Below are 16,506 nucleotides of genomic sequence, written 5' to 3' on the forward strand. Positions count from 1 at the left end.
ATCAATGTGAATCTAAAATGCCTTTTTTAAGAAAAAGATACATTCCTTGAAAATTTCATCAATTTGACCAACATTTCTTATATTATATATGTATACTAAATGAAATGATGTGATTGTGAAAATTTAAAAATTTTTAGTTCACTCCCTATTTTCAATCAAATCAATTTCTCATATGCAAAAGGGTAAACTAAGCTCAATAATCCATATTTTTCCACATCACAACTAATGAACTAAAAGTGCAATTCAAGCTAAATATCTAAGATATATACAAGCCCAAAGTGCAAAATGCAACAAAGTAAGAATAAACAATACAACAAAATAAAAGTGATCAAGTACTAAAAGAAAAATAAAACAAAATAAAGAAAAATACAAAATAATGCAAAATAGAACAAAAGTCTGAAATAGTTCCCCAAAATATGGTCCGCCGGAGACGGCAACCTCCCCACACTTAAATCACAGCATCGTCCTCGATGCTCTCAGTCAAGCTGGGTGAGAAGGATCGTCGCCCACTGAAGGGAGTGTCGCTGGCTCTGTTGGCGATGGCTGTGCAGGTGCCTGAGGCTCTGTAGGCTGCTCAGGCTGATTTTCCTTGTGCTCTGTCTGCTGCTGGTCCTCCTCCTCTGTCTCCTCCTGCTCCTCCTTCTCCTCAGAGTGCTCCGAGGGTGTGTCAGGCTCGGAGGGGATGTTAGTATGCCCAATAGTCACAATCAGCTTCAGATGGGCATAGCGTCGCTTGTTGCGACGCTCCAACTACTCAAAGCATCGCTGAGTGCGACGCTCCATCTGATCAAGGCGCTTGAAAAGGTGGTGCACAAGGTGGTAGACTGGCTGAGAGGTGGATGATGGTGCTGCTCGAGATGGTGCCGATGGTCCTGCTACAGCTGAAGAAGTAGTCGGCTCAGTAGCTGCTACTATGGCTGCTCGGTCTCTGTGCCGGGCTACTAGGTGGTCACCAAACCAGTCACCAAAAGGAATAACCTTGTCCTTACCGTGAGCGGCTGGTGCCTCATCGCCCTTCTCCTAGGGTGCCTCAGCCCGGTGAGTTAGCTATGTGACTAAAAAAGGGAATGGTAGGTTGCCTCTGACAGTGGCCCGGTACATGTATCTCCTAATGAGTCGTGGAAGGTACAACCCCTTCCCCTCTAAAACACACCAAATCAGAACTATCATATCAGTCGGGAGCCCAGTAGCATGGGTACTGGGCATGACATAGGTACATAGAATCTACTGCCACAACTTTGGCTTCTTTCGTCAGATAGTCGAACGTAATGCCTCTCGAAGTCTCTTTCTTGGATCCTTGCTCCCAAGGGGTATCCGGAAGGGCAACTGTATGATGCACTGCATCCCAATCAAAAGTCATGCATTTAATATCTTCCTCAGCCTGATGGAAGGCATCCTTATAGCTAACCTTAGGCTGAAATTGGAGGATGTCCTCAATAGCCTCCTCTGTAATTAGAATCTGCTTTTCTCTGAGATGAACGGCATCAAGGGTCACTCGGTAGTAATTGCAATTGAATTCCCAGACCCTAGTCTCGTTCGCTTGCACTAGCTCTCTGTCCAGAAATACCCAACCCCGATCCCTAATCTGAGGCTCAGAAAACTGCCTCAAATCAGAGGGAACATCTAGTTTCTTTTCCACAATGAGGCTTCTCTTATCAAAGTGCTCAAATCTGAGCTTACAGTATAGGTTGGCAAACTAATATGGGTTGTTAGAAGGTGTAGCTTGGTCAACCTTGTCCTTCTCATTAAAGTACCGCTCATATAAGCCTAAGGTCGCCGGCTCAGTAGATGGCTGTGACCTTTTCCTCTTACTGGAGGTGACCTTGGCTTTGCCTTTCCCTCTTTCAGACATTCTGAAAACAGAAATTACAGGATACAGAATATTAAATAGAGAAAAGGAAAAAAAAAGCAAATAATATGTAAGCAAAACAAACAGAATATAGGAAACAGAGGGGTGAAAGCTAAAGCATGAAGTGAGTCATAAAGAGATAAATCCTTGGGATGAACAAAAGGTAGGATTCAAAGAAATTAATCAGAAATCACAATCCAGGAATCTATACAATAAAATTTAGAATGCTTGTTTGTTAAGAAACAACATGTATCATGCCTCGAAAAGAATTAAAAGAGTTAGTTTGAAAAAGGTGAAAACTAAAAAGAAAAGTGAGAAAGTCAATTTAGTTAAAAGTTAGAGAAGTAGGTTAGAATTAGTGGCATGGTAATGTAGTTCCTAACTAAAAAAAAGTTCAAAAGGTTTAAGAACATGCAAGCTCACAGTCATGCATACAATGCGAGTCATTGATGATAAAACATGTAATGAAAGAAGCACAAAAAGAATTAAAATCATCAACAATGCATTTCAAATAGAAAGGGAAACAAAAGGAATGGAAATGCTAACCTATCACCCCATGAATTGGCTTGGTTTAAACCAAATAAATCATAATTCAAAAGTACTAAAGTCAACTCATGAGTGGAAGTTGAGTAAAACAGTTTTCAAAAAAATTGGGCAGCATTCCAGCAGTAATGTGAGCGTTCCCGGAGTAAATAAACAGCAGAAATCAACAATTCAAGCTTGGTTTCAAACAGAATCAGCAACTCATATGAATCTCAGAACGATTCATGCAAAACCAACAACTATAATGTCAGATAAGCAAAGGGTGTATTTTCAAACATGAGCAGAATTTTCAATCCATATAAACTCAAGATTGATTTAAACAAGTGTTACACACGAACTTTATAAGCATTGAGCATTATAAATCAAAACAGCAGTAAAACGTTGAGTTAATCACAAGCAGGGAAGGCTGAGTTCAAACACTTAAGTGCAGAATTAAAAGAACATCTCAGCAGCCCTTAATCTTAAGGCAATAACATAATGGAAATTGAAATAGAGCAATTGATAATTCAAATTGAAGTCCAGAGAAGTGGTAACATGAATTATTCAAGATGCTAGCAATGTCAAACTCATATGAATTTACAGTATGAAGTAGGAAAGCATCAAACAATAGTAGCAACCAAAATTAGCAACAACAGCAACATGTAAAACATCACAGAGCATTAACATCATCACCACTGCAAACACAATTCAAAATTTGTGGATTCCAAAGAGCAGCCAGCCAACAGAAGAATAAGGCAGCAATAGTATGCAGCAGCATCATATAAACCGATTTAGCACAAAAGTAAAATCAATGAAATAGCAGCAAAAGATCAATAACAGTTTAACCTAATTAACAGCATGAAACAAATTAATTTAGCACAGGTCAAATCAATGAAGCAGCAGCAGGGAACGAAATTAGCACAGGGCTGCTCATTACCAGCACAGGAAAACTAATTTCAGATAGAATAAACATCAGAGTTCATACCTAAATCCACTACAGAATCATTTAACTATCTAACCACCTAATTCAACTAAGCTAACCTGATCAAACAGCAACCTAGACAACTAACACTAACATAGAGTTTAATCAAAGGAAATTTTTTTTTTTTTTGAAAATAGAAGCATAGGTGAAAACAGATAAAACTGTAACCTGGGGAGAAGCAGAACAGAAATGGGCAGAAGAAAGGGAAGGAGAGTGGGGCGATGCATTGCTGGCCCAGAGGTGGCGGCGTCACAGCGGCGCAGTGGCTGTTCGTGGTGGTGCTTGGTGAAGGCGGAGAAGATGGGTAGACGGACATAGAAGAGGGATAGAGAAGAAGAAGAAGGAGAAGAAGAAAGGAAAGAGATGGAAGGGTGGTCTGCGGTAGCTCGGGGTCGCCGGAACTGAGCTGCGGTGTGAGGGTGATGGTGGTGTGCAGTGAATCTTTCAATGGAGGGAAGAGGGAAGAGAAGGGAAAGAAACGTTGGGGTGAAAGGATAGGGTGACGCGAGTGAGAAGGGTTCTCGCGTGAGGGGTGTTACTGAATTCAAATCCACGCGTACGCGTCACTGACGCGTGCGCGTGGGTGGAGGGAAATGAAGATGACGCGTACGCATCATAAATGCACACGCGTCGGGTGAATTTGTGCTAAACGCATGCTTCCATCACCGTTTTTGCACAAGTCTCTGTTCAGATTGAAGGGGGCAAAACTTACGTTCGACGCGTGCCTGTCGCTCACGCCCACGCGTTGTGTGCTAGAAATGAAGATGACGCGTACGTGTCAGGGATGCGTACATGTGGGTCGAATTGTGCCTCTAACACACCAGCCGCACGATTCCATCACAACTTTTTGTTCGTTAGATGGGAGAGCCAAATTGGTCTCGACGCCCACGCGTGGCTACGCGCACGCGTGGGTTGCCCAATTTTTTTTAACAACGACCAAAACAATACTAAACATGATTAAGCAACCGGGTGACAGACAGTTCGAATTCTCTACGGAGTACCAAACTCTTCTCTTAGACCCAATCAATGGATCACTAGTCCAACCCTTGCATTTAGCTCTTAAAATCTCAACCTTGATGAGCCTTGATTTGCAACTCCAACCACTAAACATTCTTCTCTTACGCTTAATGCCATAAAGCTTCCTAAGTTGACCATCCATTTCAAGAATGCCGTATTCAAGTGGGAAAGTGAGGCGAATAGAAACAAGTTTTACCCACCCAAGTGAAGGAGTAGACGACAACCTAGGTATAGAACTCTCCAACGTTCTTGACAAAGCATGTTCAACTCCCGTCCAACCTTTTCGACGGACTTTCACTTACACATCATTCTCAGACTCAATCAAAGGAGGGTCCTTATGTTCAAGGAGTTCAATTGCAGATGTAGATTCATCACTAGAAAGACTTGATTCATGATCATCATCACCAAGGGAACTCATTTCTTGATCTATTCCATCCAATTCTTCATAGGGTATATGCCATGGAGGTTGTGCACTAGCCTCTTTGATATCAATTTTAAGCTTCTTGGAGGAATACTCTACAACTTTAGATTCCCATGGAGGTTCGGCGTCTCCTAAGTCTTCAACAACTTCTTCCTCTTCAACTATTACGGCTTCCTCCACTTGTTCTACTGTTCATACCCTGGGTCGAGCTGTCTGACCCGGGTTTCTTGACGACAAGTCGACCAACCTCTTTAGGTCAGGACTATCCGACCTCTTCTCAAAGAGGTCGGCCAAATCACCAGGAAAGGCCCAAAAAGGGCCCAAACAGAGGAACATGACCCAAATCTAAAGCCAGCCCAAGCCTATAGAGATAAGGGCGGTTCCCTTGAAGGTAAGATGACTTCACTCAAAGATAAGTTAAGATAAGATAACTATCTTATCTCTAGAAAGGTTACTCTTCACCATTATAAATACACTGGAGCACCCAGGTATAACTCATACTCTGATTCTACAAAATACCTGCTTAATACCCTTGCTAACTTAAGCATCAGAGTCCCTTGCAGGTACCACCACCCTCCGGTGACAAAGGATCAGCAGCATTGCCAGTCCAACAAGTCGGACACGACAGCTCCGGCCACCACCCACAAGCCGAACATGTCATCTCCAACCAGCACAGAAGATCTCATCCGAGATCGACCTATAGTTTCAGGTAACCCTTGGAACATTGGCGCCGTTATCGGGAACCTGGAAGTCATCCCATCATCATGGCGGACAACCTTGACAATGACCACAACTCTGATTTGGAGAACAAAATGCCACATAAGAATGCGGAGGTCACACTAGACGATATTTCTCAACCTAACAAAGATAAGAATTCACCAAACATGGGAGCCATGGAGGCACTTTAGGATCGCCTAAAACAACTCGAAAATGAGGTCGAGTATCAATGAAAAGTCGAGAGAGGCCTACGAAGGGAAGCTAGGCAACGCCGCGAATTAGAGGACAAACTCATAAAGCTCGAAGCTGATCTCAAAGCTAAAACTACTCGATCCAGCCACGAAGATAGCTCCCGCAAGGACCAAGACCCATTCACCAAAGAGATCATGAAGGCCAAATCCCAAAAGACTTCAAACCCACCGACATGACTCTGTACGATGGCACATCAGATCCCAGCTATCATCTCAGTAATTTCAGAAGTAGAATGTATCTCACTGACGCCTCAGATGCAGTCCGCTGCAAAGCCTTCCCGACTACCTTGACAAAGACATTAATTAAATGGTTCGACAATCTGCCCCCTAGGTCTATCTCAAGCTTTGACAACTTAGCCAAGAAATTTCTAGCCAGATTCTCCATCCAGAAAGACAAAACTAAGCATGCCCCAAGTCTATTAGGGATCAAGCAAGGAGATCGGGAAAGTCTCCACAGTTACATGAAAAGATTCAACAAAGCATATCTGGACATACAAAGTCTGCCAACAGAAGCAGCCATTATGGGCCTCATCAATGGCTTACGAGAGGGACCTTTTAGTCACTCCATATCGAAAAAATATCCCAAATCTCTAAATGAAGTACAAGAATGAGCAGAGAAATACATCAACATAGAGAAAAATTCTCGACTATGAGAGACCTCAAAGTCTGGATTCCCCTACTCCTCCCGAGATACAGATAAAGAATCCAAGAAAAAAAAAAGATCAGCATGGAGAAAAGATCAAGAAATACCACAACTACACCCCTATTCGGGTGTCTTTTGTAGATATCTATCAATAAGTATGCCACATTGAAAAAATACCTCCATCTTGTCCACTCAAAAGCAAGAAAGGAGGATGAAACTGGCAGGAATACTGTGAATACCATCGAATCTATGGATATCCCACCAACGAGTGCTTCGATTTGAAGAATGTCATAGAAAAATTGGTAAGAGAGGCGAGACTAGATCGGTACTTAGTCAACAAAACAGATGAGCCAAGAAAAGAAGAAGGGATGAAGAAGTCAGACGAACTGAACGATCACCTCGTACCCCGGAGAGACATGTCCACATGATACATGGAGGATTTGAGGGAGGAGGAATCTCCAAATCATCTCGCAAAAGACATCTAAAAGAAGTATATCATGTCGAAGGAGGAGAAGGGGCACCCGAACTCCCTACTATCACCTTCACCAAAGAGGACGCAGCTGGCGTCATCTCCAGACATGACGATCCCATGGTCATCACTATCATATTAGCCAACGCTAATCTCCACCGCACGTTAGTAGACCAGGTAAGCTCAGCTGACATACTGTTCAAAACCACCTTCAACAAATTCAGCCTAGAGGAAAAATAGCTCAGAGCATATCTGAATAGCTTATTCGGGTTAGGAGACACTCCAATTCAACCATTTGGATACATCTCACTGCACACAACCTTTGGAAAAGAAAACCGATCAAGGACACTCAACATAGACTACATCGTGGTCGACGTGAGTACAGCCTACAATGCCCTGAAAGGTCGAACAACGCTGAATCAGAGATACTCCAGATAAAATGACCAATATCGGCACAATCTTAAAAGGAGACGTAAAAGACTCCCTCGTATAGTTCTTAAGAAACAATGTCGACCTCTTCGCATGGAAGGCCGCAGACATGCCAGGCATAGACCCCAAGCTAATGTGCCACAAGCTGGCAGTATACCCAGGATCTCGGCCAGTATAGCAGAGACGTAGAAAGCTCGGACCAGAACGATCCCAAGCTGTAGAAGAGTAAGTACAAGCTCTACTGGAGGCAGGATTCATAAGAGAAGTCAAGTACCTACTATGGCTAGCTAACGTCGCCTTGGTGAAAAAATCAAATGGGAAGTGGCGGATGTGCACCGACTACACCGATCTCAACAAAGCATGCCCAAAAGATCCTTATCCACTCCTAAGTATTGATGCTCTGGTGGATGCCTCCTCCGGATACAAATACCTCTCGTTTATGGACGCCTATTCGGGATACAATCAAATCCCAATGTACCCACCTGATCAAGAAAAAACGTCATTCTTAACCCCAAAAGCAAACTACTGCTACATCGTCATGCCGTTCGGACTCAAAAACGCTGGAGCCACTTATAAAAGACTAATGAATAAAGTATTCACAGACCACACTGGGAAAGACATGGAAGTATATGTGGATGAAATGTTAGTAAAGGCACAAAGCGAGGACTCATTATTATCCAACCTCACCCAAGTATTCAACACTATAAGAAAGCATGACATGCGACTTAACCCTGCAAAATGCACCTTCGCAGTGGAAGCTGGCAAATTCTTAGGTTTCATGCTCACAAAAAGAGGAATCGAGACAAATCCAGATAAATGTCGGGCCATAATCGACATGAAGAGTCCGACCTGTGTCAAAGAAGTTCAACAACTAAATGGAAGACTGGCGGCCTTGTCCAGATTTCTAGCCGGATCAGCAATAAGATCTCTCCCTTTATATGCCACTCTAAGGAAGGGAAAGAAGTTTGAATGGACAACAGAGTGCGAACAAGCCTTCCAGAATTTTAAAAGGTTCCTGGGACAACCACCTATTTTAACTCGGCCACCGGAAGGAGAACCACTTGTATTGTACCTCGCAGTAGAAAACCGGGCAGTAGCCTCAACACTGGTCCGAGAGGACGAAAGTGGACAACAACCTATATAATTCATCAGCAAGGCACTACAAGGGTCCGAACTGAACTACCAAAAAATAGAAAAATTCGCCTATGCTCTCATACTAACATCTCGACGACTTCGCCCATATTTCCAAGCCCACATTATCAAAGTTCGGACCAACCAGCCCATAAAAGGCATTTTGCAGAAAACAGATTTAGCAGGGAGAATCTTACAATGGGTAGTCGAGTTATCCAAATTCAACCTTCAATATGAAGCTCGGACAGCCATCAAATCACAGTATATGGCCGAGTTCATTACAGAATTTACCGACACTCCGGAAATCCCCACAGAATGGAATCTCTACGTAGATGGCTCCTCGAACAGAATCGGAAGTGGCGGGTGTGATAATAGAAAGCAACCACGGAACCCAAATAGAACTTTCCCTTAAATTCAGGTTACTTGCTTTAAACAACCAAGCCGATTATGAGGCATTACTGGCCGGTTTGAAGCTGGCTAAGGAGGTCGGAGCCCGAAAACTTGTCATCTTCAGCAACTCACAAGTAGTCACCTCACAAATAGCAGGAAACTACCAAGCCAAGGATCCCACCATGAAAAAGTACTTGGACAAAACCAAAGAACAGCTCGGACAACTCGAAGAGTATGAGGTCCGCCACATACCTCGGGAACAGAATGCTCGAGCTATTGCACTCTCAAAACTAGCCAACACCAAACCAGGGGGTAACAATAGAAGCCTCATTCCTGAGATACTACAGAACCCGTCAATTTCAGAAGAAGAGAAGGTCCTAGCCATAACCGGTCTGGATCAAGGATGGATGACTCCCATAATTAACTACCTCAAAACAGAAATACTCCCTATAGATAAGAAGGAGGCAAAGAGGTTAAAACGGGAGGCACAATATCATACCCTCAAAAACAATACTCTATACAAGAGACGGATTTCAACACCACTTTAAAAATGTGTGCCAACTTCAACACTAAAGAAGTTTTAGAATAAATACACAGTCGCATCTGTGGCAACCATCTCGGAGCACAAGCTCTAACCAAAAAAGTACTCCGACCCGGATTCTATTGGCCAACTTTACAAAAAGAAGCAATGGAATTCGTAAAGACATGTCTACCATGTCAGAAACATGCTAACTTTTACATCGTCCCATCAGAGGAGCTTATCAGCGTAACCTCACCCTGGCCATTTACAAAATGGGGACTCGACCTCCTTGGGCCCTTCCCTCAAGGGTCATGACAGGTCAAGTTCCTCATCTTCGGGGTAGGCTATTTTACAAAATGGATTGAGGTAGAACCCCTAGCTAATGCCACTGTTCAAAGAAGTCGAAAATTCCTATATAGAAACATTGTCACAAGGTTTGGAGTTGCATACTCCATCACCACAGACAATGGCACTCAATTTACAGACGCAGGCTTCAGAAAATTGGTGGGCGACTTGAAAATAAAGCACCAATTCACATCCGTCGAGCATCCCCAGGCCAATGGACAGGCAGAAGCTGCCAATAAAGTCATATTAGCCAGGCTAAAATAGAGATTACAGGATGCAAAGGGAGCTTGGGCCAAAGAGCTCCCACAAGTCCTATAGGCATATCGGACAACTCCACACTCCACCACAAAGGAATCACCTTTTCGATTACCTTACGGAATAGAGGCAATGATCCCAGTGGAGGTCGAAGAAGGATCGCCCAGAGTAATCCACTACAGTGAAGAGGCCAACTCCCAACTTCAAAGGGAAGAACTCGACCTACTTCCAGAAATCCGAGAAAGAGCTCGGATCAAGAAAAAAGCGTTAAAACATCGAATGGCCTCAGCATACAATCAAAAGGTAGTACAGCGAGGTTTTGCCGAAAATGACCTCGTCCTAATCTAAAATGATATCGAAACAAGCCGACCTGGAGAAGGAAAGCTGGCAGCAAACTGGAAAGGACCCTACCGGTCATAGAAGTACTCGGAAAGGGCTACTACAAGCTGTCTAAACTCGAAGGGCGAGAGCTTCCAAGGTCATGGCACATAGTGCACGAATTGTAAATCACACTTTTCACAACTCGTACCACTAACCAGCAAGTGCACTGGGTCGTCCAAATAATACCTTACGTGAGTAAAGGTTGATCCTACGGAGATTGTTTGCTTGAAGCAAGCTACGGTTATTTTGTATTTCTTAGTCAGGAAATTAATAATAAAAATGGTTGGGTTTATGAGAAGTAATTAACATAAAATAAATAATACTTGTTATGCAGTAATTGAGAACAGATTGAGGTTTTGGAGATGCTCTGTCTTCTGAATCTCTGCTTTTCTACTGTCTTCTTCTTCACGTACGCAGGTCTCCTTCCATGGCAAGATGTATGTTGGTGGATCACCGTTGTCAATGTCTACCATCCATCCTCTCAGTGAAAATGGTCCAAATGCGCTGTCACCGCATGGCTAATCATCTGTCGATTCTCACTCATGTTGGAATAGAATCCGTTGATCCTTTTGCATCTGTCACTACGCCAAACACTCGCGAGTTTGAAGCTTGTCACAGTCATCCCTTCCCAGATCCTACTCGGAATACCACAGACAAGGTTTAGACTTTCCGGATCTCAGGAATGGCCGCCAATAACTCTAGCCTATACCACGAAGACTCTGATCATGAACTAGGAGGCTAAGAGATACACACTCAACCTAGTGCAGATAGAACGTAGGTGGTTGTCAGGCACGCGCTCATAGGTGAAAATGATGATGAGTGTCACGGATCATCACATTCATCAGTGTGAAGTGTGAGTGAATATCTTAGAAATAAAGACAAGCGTAATTGAATGAAAAACAGTAGTAATTGCATTAATTCATCAAAACACAGCAGAGCTCCTCACCCCTAATCATGGGTTTTAGAGACTCATGCCGTTAGAAATACAATGTTTAGATGTAAAAATGTCATCCGGTACAAAATAAATCTGTAAAAGAAGTTTTTATACTAAACTAGTAGCTAAGGTTACAGAAAATAAGTAACTAAGTGCAGATAGTGCAGAAATCCACTTTCGGGGCCCACTTGGTGTGTGCATAGACTGACTAATGAAGACTTCACATGTAGAGACTTCTCTTGGAGTTAAATGCCAGGTTGCAGCCTATTTCTGGCGTTTAACTCTGGTTTGTAACCTGTTTCTGGTGTTTAACTTCAGAATAGGGCAGGAAGTTGGCGTTTGAACGCCAGTTTGCGTCGTCAAAACTCAGGCAAAGTATGGACTATTATATATTGCTGGAAAGCCCTGGATGTTTAATTTCTAACGCAATTGTGAGCGCACCAATTGGGAGGGAGGTCAGAATCCAACAGCATCTGCAGTCCTTTTTCAGCCTCTGAATTAGACTTTGACAAGGTCCCTCAATTTCAGCCAGAAAATACCTGAAATCACAGAAAAACACACAAACTCATAGTAAAGTCCAGAAATATAATTTTTGCATAAAAACTAATAAAAACATAGTAAAAACTAACTAAATTATACTAAAAACTACTAGAAAACAATGCCAAAAAGCGTATAAATTATCCGCTCATCACAACACCAAACTTAAATTGTTGCTTGTCCCCAAGCAACTGAAAATCAATTAGGATAAAGAGAAGAGAATATACTATAAATTCCAAAATATCAATGAAACTTAGCTCCAACTAGATGAGCGAGACTAGTAGCTTTTTGCCTCTGAACAGTTTTGGCATCTCACTTTATCCTTTGAAGTTCAGAATGATTGGCATCTATAAGAACTTAGAATTTAGATAGTGTTATTGATTCTCCTAGTTCAGTATGTTGATTCTTGAACACAGCTATTTTATGAGTCTTGGTCGTGGCCCTAAGCACTTTATTTTCCAGTATTACCACCAGATACATAAATGCCACAGACACATAACTGGGTGAACCTTTTCAGATTGTGACTCAGCTTTGCTAGAGTCCCCAATTAGAGGTGTCCAGGGTTCTTAAGCACACTCTTTTTGCTTTGGATCACGACTTTAACTGCTCAGTCTCAAGCTTTTGGCTTGACACCTTGACGCCACAAGCACATGGTTAGGGATAGCTTGGTTTAGCCGCTTAGGCCAGGATTTTATTCCTTTTGGCCCTCCTATCCATTAATGCTCAAAGCCTTGGATCCTTTTTACCCTTGCCTTTTGGTTTAAAGGGTCATTGGCTTTTTGCTCTTGCCTTTTGGTTTAAAGAGCTCTTGGCTATTTCTGCTTGCTTTTTCTTTTCTTCCTTTTTTTCTTTTATTTTCGCAATTTTTTTCGCAAGCTTTGTTCTTCACTGCTTTTTCTTACTTCAAGAATCAATTTCATGATTTTTTAGATTATCAATAACATTTCTCCTTTTTCATCATTCTTTCAAGAGCCAACAATTTTAACATTCATAAACAACAAATTCAAATAAAAATATGCACTATTCAAGCATTCATTCAGAAAACAAAAAGTATTGTCACCACATCAAAATAATTAAACTAATTTCAAGGATGAATTCGAAATCATGTACTTCTTATTCTTTTGTGGTTAAAACATTTTTCATTTAAGAAAGGTGATGGATTCATAGGACATTCATAGCTTTAAGACATAGACACTAGATACTAATGATCATGTAATAAGACACAAACATTAATAAAGCATAGAAAACGAAAACAGAAAAAATAAATAAACAAGGAGATTAAGGAATGGGTCCACCATAGTGAGGGTGGCGTCTTCTTCCTCTTGAGGAACCAATGGTGCTCTTGAGCTCCTCTATGTCTCTTCCTTGCCTTTGTTGCTCCTCCCTCATAGATCTTTGATCTTCTCTAATTTCATGGAGAATGATGGATTGCTGTTGGTGCTCTACCCTTAGTTGTCCCATATTGGAACTTAATTCTCCTAGGGAGGTGTTAATTTGCTCCCAATAGTTTTGTGGAGGAAAGTGCATCCCTTGAGGTATCTTAGGGATTTCATGATGAGGAATTTCCTCATGCTCTTGTTGAGGTCCATGAGTGGGCTCTCTTGTTTGCTCCATCCTCTTTTTAGTGATGGGCTTGTGAGATAAATCTCTCCATCTCCCATGACTCGGAAGTGGAAGCAATTGTCTTTCCTTTCCTCTTTCTAGAGGTTTCTCCGGCCTTTGGTGTCATTAGTGGTTATGGAAAAACAAAAAAGCTATGCTTTTTCCACACCAAATTTAAAATGTTTGCTCATCCTCGAGCAAAAGAAGGAAGAAAGGAGGAGAAGAATAAGAAATGGAAGAGATGGAGGTGTGTGGTGGGTTCGGCCAAGGGTAGGGGAAGTGTGTATGAAAATGTGTGAAGAGGAGAGAAGAAGAGGTGTGGTTGGTGGGGATCCTGTGGGGTCCACAGATCTTGAGGGGTCAAGGACTTAGCATCCCTGCTCCATTTAGGCGTGTAAATGCCCTTAGAGTGCATTCCTGGCGTTTAACGCCAGACTGCTGCTTGTTTCTGGCGTTTAACACCAAGCTGTAGCCTGTTTCTGGCATTTAACATCAGACTGTAGCCTATTTCTGGCGTTTAACGCCAGCTTGATGCTTCTTTCTGGCGTTAAACGCCAGTCTGATACTTCTTACTGGCGTTTAAACGCCAGTAAGCTTATGCTCTAGAGTGTGCTATTTTTAATGCTGTTTTTCATTCTGTTTTTGGTTTTTTCAGTTGTTTTTGTGACTTCACATGATCATCAACCTACAAAAAACATAAAATAACATTGGAAAATAAATAGATATAATTAACATAGATAAATAAGATTGGGTTGCCTCCCAATAAGTGCTTCTTTACTGTCAATAGCTTGACATTACTGAGCTTTTAATCTAGTCTCAGCCTAGAGCATTCTTGCTCAACATTGCCTTCAAGATAATGCTTGACTCTCTGTCCATTAACAATGAACCTCTTATTAGAATCAGTATCTTGAAGCTCTACATAGCCATATGGTGACACACTTGTAATCACATATGGTCCCCTTCACCGGGATTTTAATTTCCCAGGGAATAATCTGAGTCTAGAGTTAAATAGCAGGACCTTCTGTCTTGGTTCAAAGACTCTAGATGACAACTTTCTGTCATGCCACCTTTTTGCTTTCTCTTTGTAAATCTTAGCATTTTCGAAAGCATTGAGTCTGAATTCCTCTAGCTCATTCAGCTGGAGCAATCTTTTCTCTCCAGCTAATTTGGCATCAAAGTTTAGGAATCTGGTTGCCCAGTAGGCCTTATGCTCTAGTTCCACGGGCAGATGACAGGCTTTACCATACACAAGCTGGTATGGAGAGGTCCCTATAGGAGTCTTAAATGATGTTCTGTATGCCCACAGAGAATCATCCAAGCTTTTTGCCCAATCCTTTCTACGGGTACTTACAGTCTGTTCCAGGATTCTTTTTAGTTCTCTGTTAGAGACTTCAGCCTGCCCATTGGTCTGTGGATGATATGGAGTTGCTACGTTATGGCTAATTCCATATCGGACCATAGCAGAATAAAGCTGTTTATTGCAGAAATGAGTGCCCCCATCTCTGATTAGTGCTCTAGGGACACCAAACCTGCTGAAGATATGTTTCTGAAGGAACTTCAGTACTGTCTTAGTATCATTAGTGGGTGTTGCAATGGCCTCTACCCATTTGGATACATAGTTGACTGCCACCAGAATATATGTGTTTGAGTATGATGGTGGGAAAGGCCCCATGAAGTCAATACCCCATACGTCAAATAACTCAATCTCTAAGATCTCTTGCTGAGGCATGGCATAACCATGAGGCAGATTACCAGCTCTTTGGCAGCTGTCACAGTTACGCACAAAATCTCGGGAGTCTTTATAGAGAGTAAGCCAGTAGAAGCCACATTGGAGGACTTTTGTGCCTGTTCGCTCACCTCCGAAATGTCCTCCATATTGTGATCCATGACAATGCCATAGGATCTTCTGTGCTTCTTCTCTAGGCACACACCTACGGATTGTTCTGTCTGCACATCTCTTAAAGAGATATGGTTCATCCCACAAGTAGTACTTTGCATCAGTAATTAATTTTTTTGGTTTATTGCCTGCTGTACTCCTTGGGTATGAATCTTGCAGCTTTATAGTTTGCAATGTCTGCAAACCATGGTGTTTCCTGAATGGCAAACAATTGCTCATCCGAAAAGGTTTCAGAGATCTCAATAGAGGGGGAGGATGCCCCTTCTACTGGTTCTATCTGAGACAGATGATCAACCACTTGGTTCTCTATCCCTTTTCTGTCTCTTATTTCTATATCAAACTCTTGCAGAAGCAACACCCATCTTATGAGCCTGGGTTTTGAATACTGCTTTGTGAGTAGATATTTAAGAGCAGCATGATCAGTGTACACAATCACTTTTGATCTTACTAAGTATGATTTAAACTTGTCAATGGCATAGACCACTGCAAGCAACTCCTTTTCTGTGGTTGTGTAATTTTTTTGTGCATCTTTTAAAACATGGCTAGCGTAATAAATGACATGGAGAAGCTTGTTATGCCTCTGTCCTAATACTGCACCAATGACATGGTCACTAGCATCACACATTATTTCAAATGGTAATGTCTAGTCTGGTGCAGAAATAACTGGTGCTATGACCAGCTTAGCTTTCAGAGTTTTAAACGCCTGCAGACACTCTGTGTCAAACACAAATGGCATGTCCGCAGCTAGCAGATTGCTCAAAGGTTTTGCAATTTTTGAAAAATCCTTTATAAACCTCCTATAGAATCCTGCATGCCCCAGAAAGCTTCTGATTGCCTTAACATTGGCTGGTGGTGGTAATTTTTCAATTACTTCCACTTTAGCTTGATCCACCTCTATTCCCTTGTTTGAAATTTTATGCCCAAGGACAATTCCTTCAGTCACCATAAAGTGACATTTTTCCCAGTTTAAAACTAGGTTGGTCTCTTGGCATCTTTTCAGAACAAGTGCTAAATGGTCAAGGCAAGAGCTGAATGAGTCTCCAAATACTAAAAAGTCTTCCATGAAGACTTCCAGAAATTTCTCTACCATATCAGAGAAGATAGAGAGCATGCACATCTGAAAGGTTGCATGTGCATTGCACAGACCAAAAGGCATCCTTCTGTAGGCAAACACTCTAGAAGGACATGTGAATGCTATTTTCTCTTGGTCCTGA

General features: G+C 42.1%; 1 pseudogene; it reads right to left on the reverse strand.

Moving 5' to 3' along the window:
- Positions 1-480: 480 nt before the first annotated feature.
- Positions 481-1,852, reverse strand: LOC148555701 (uncharacterized; annotated as a pseudogene).
- Positions 1,853-16,506: the final 14,654 nt, after the last annotated feature.

The sequence above is a fragment of the Arachis ipaensis genome, chromosome B6 (genome assembly GCF_059453495.1).
Source record: "Arachis ipaensis isolate K30076 ecotype BB chromosome B6, ASM5945349v1, whole genome shotgun sequence".
Classification (NCBI taxonomy): Eukaryota; Viridiplantae; Streptophyta; class Magnoliopsida; order Fabales; family Fabaceae; genus Arachis; species Arachis ipaensis.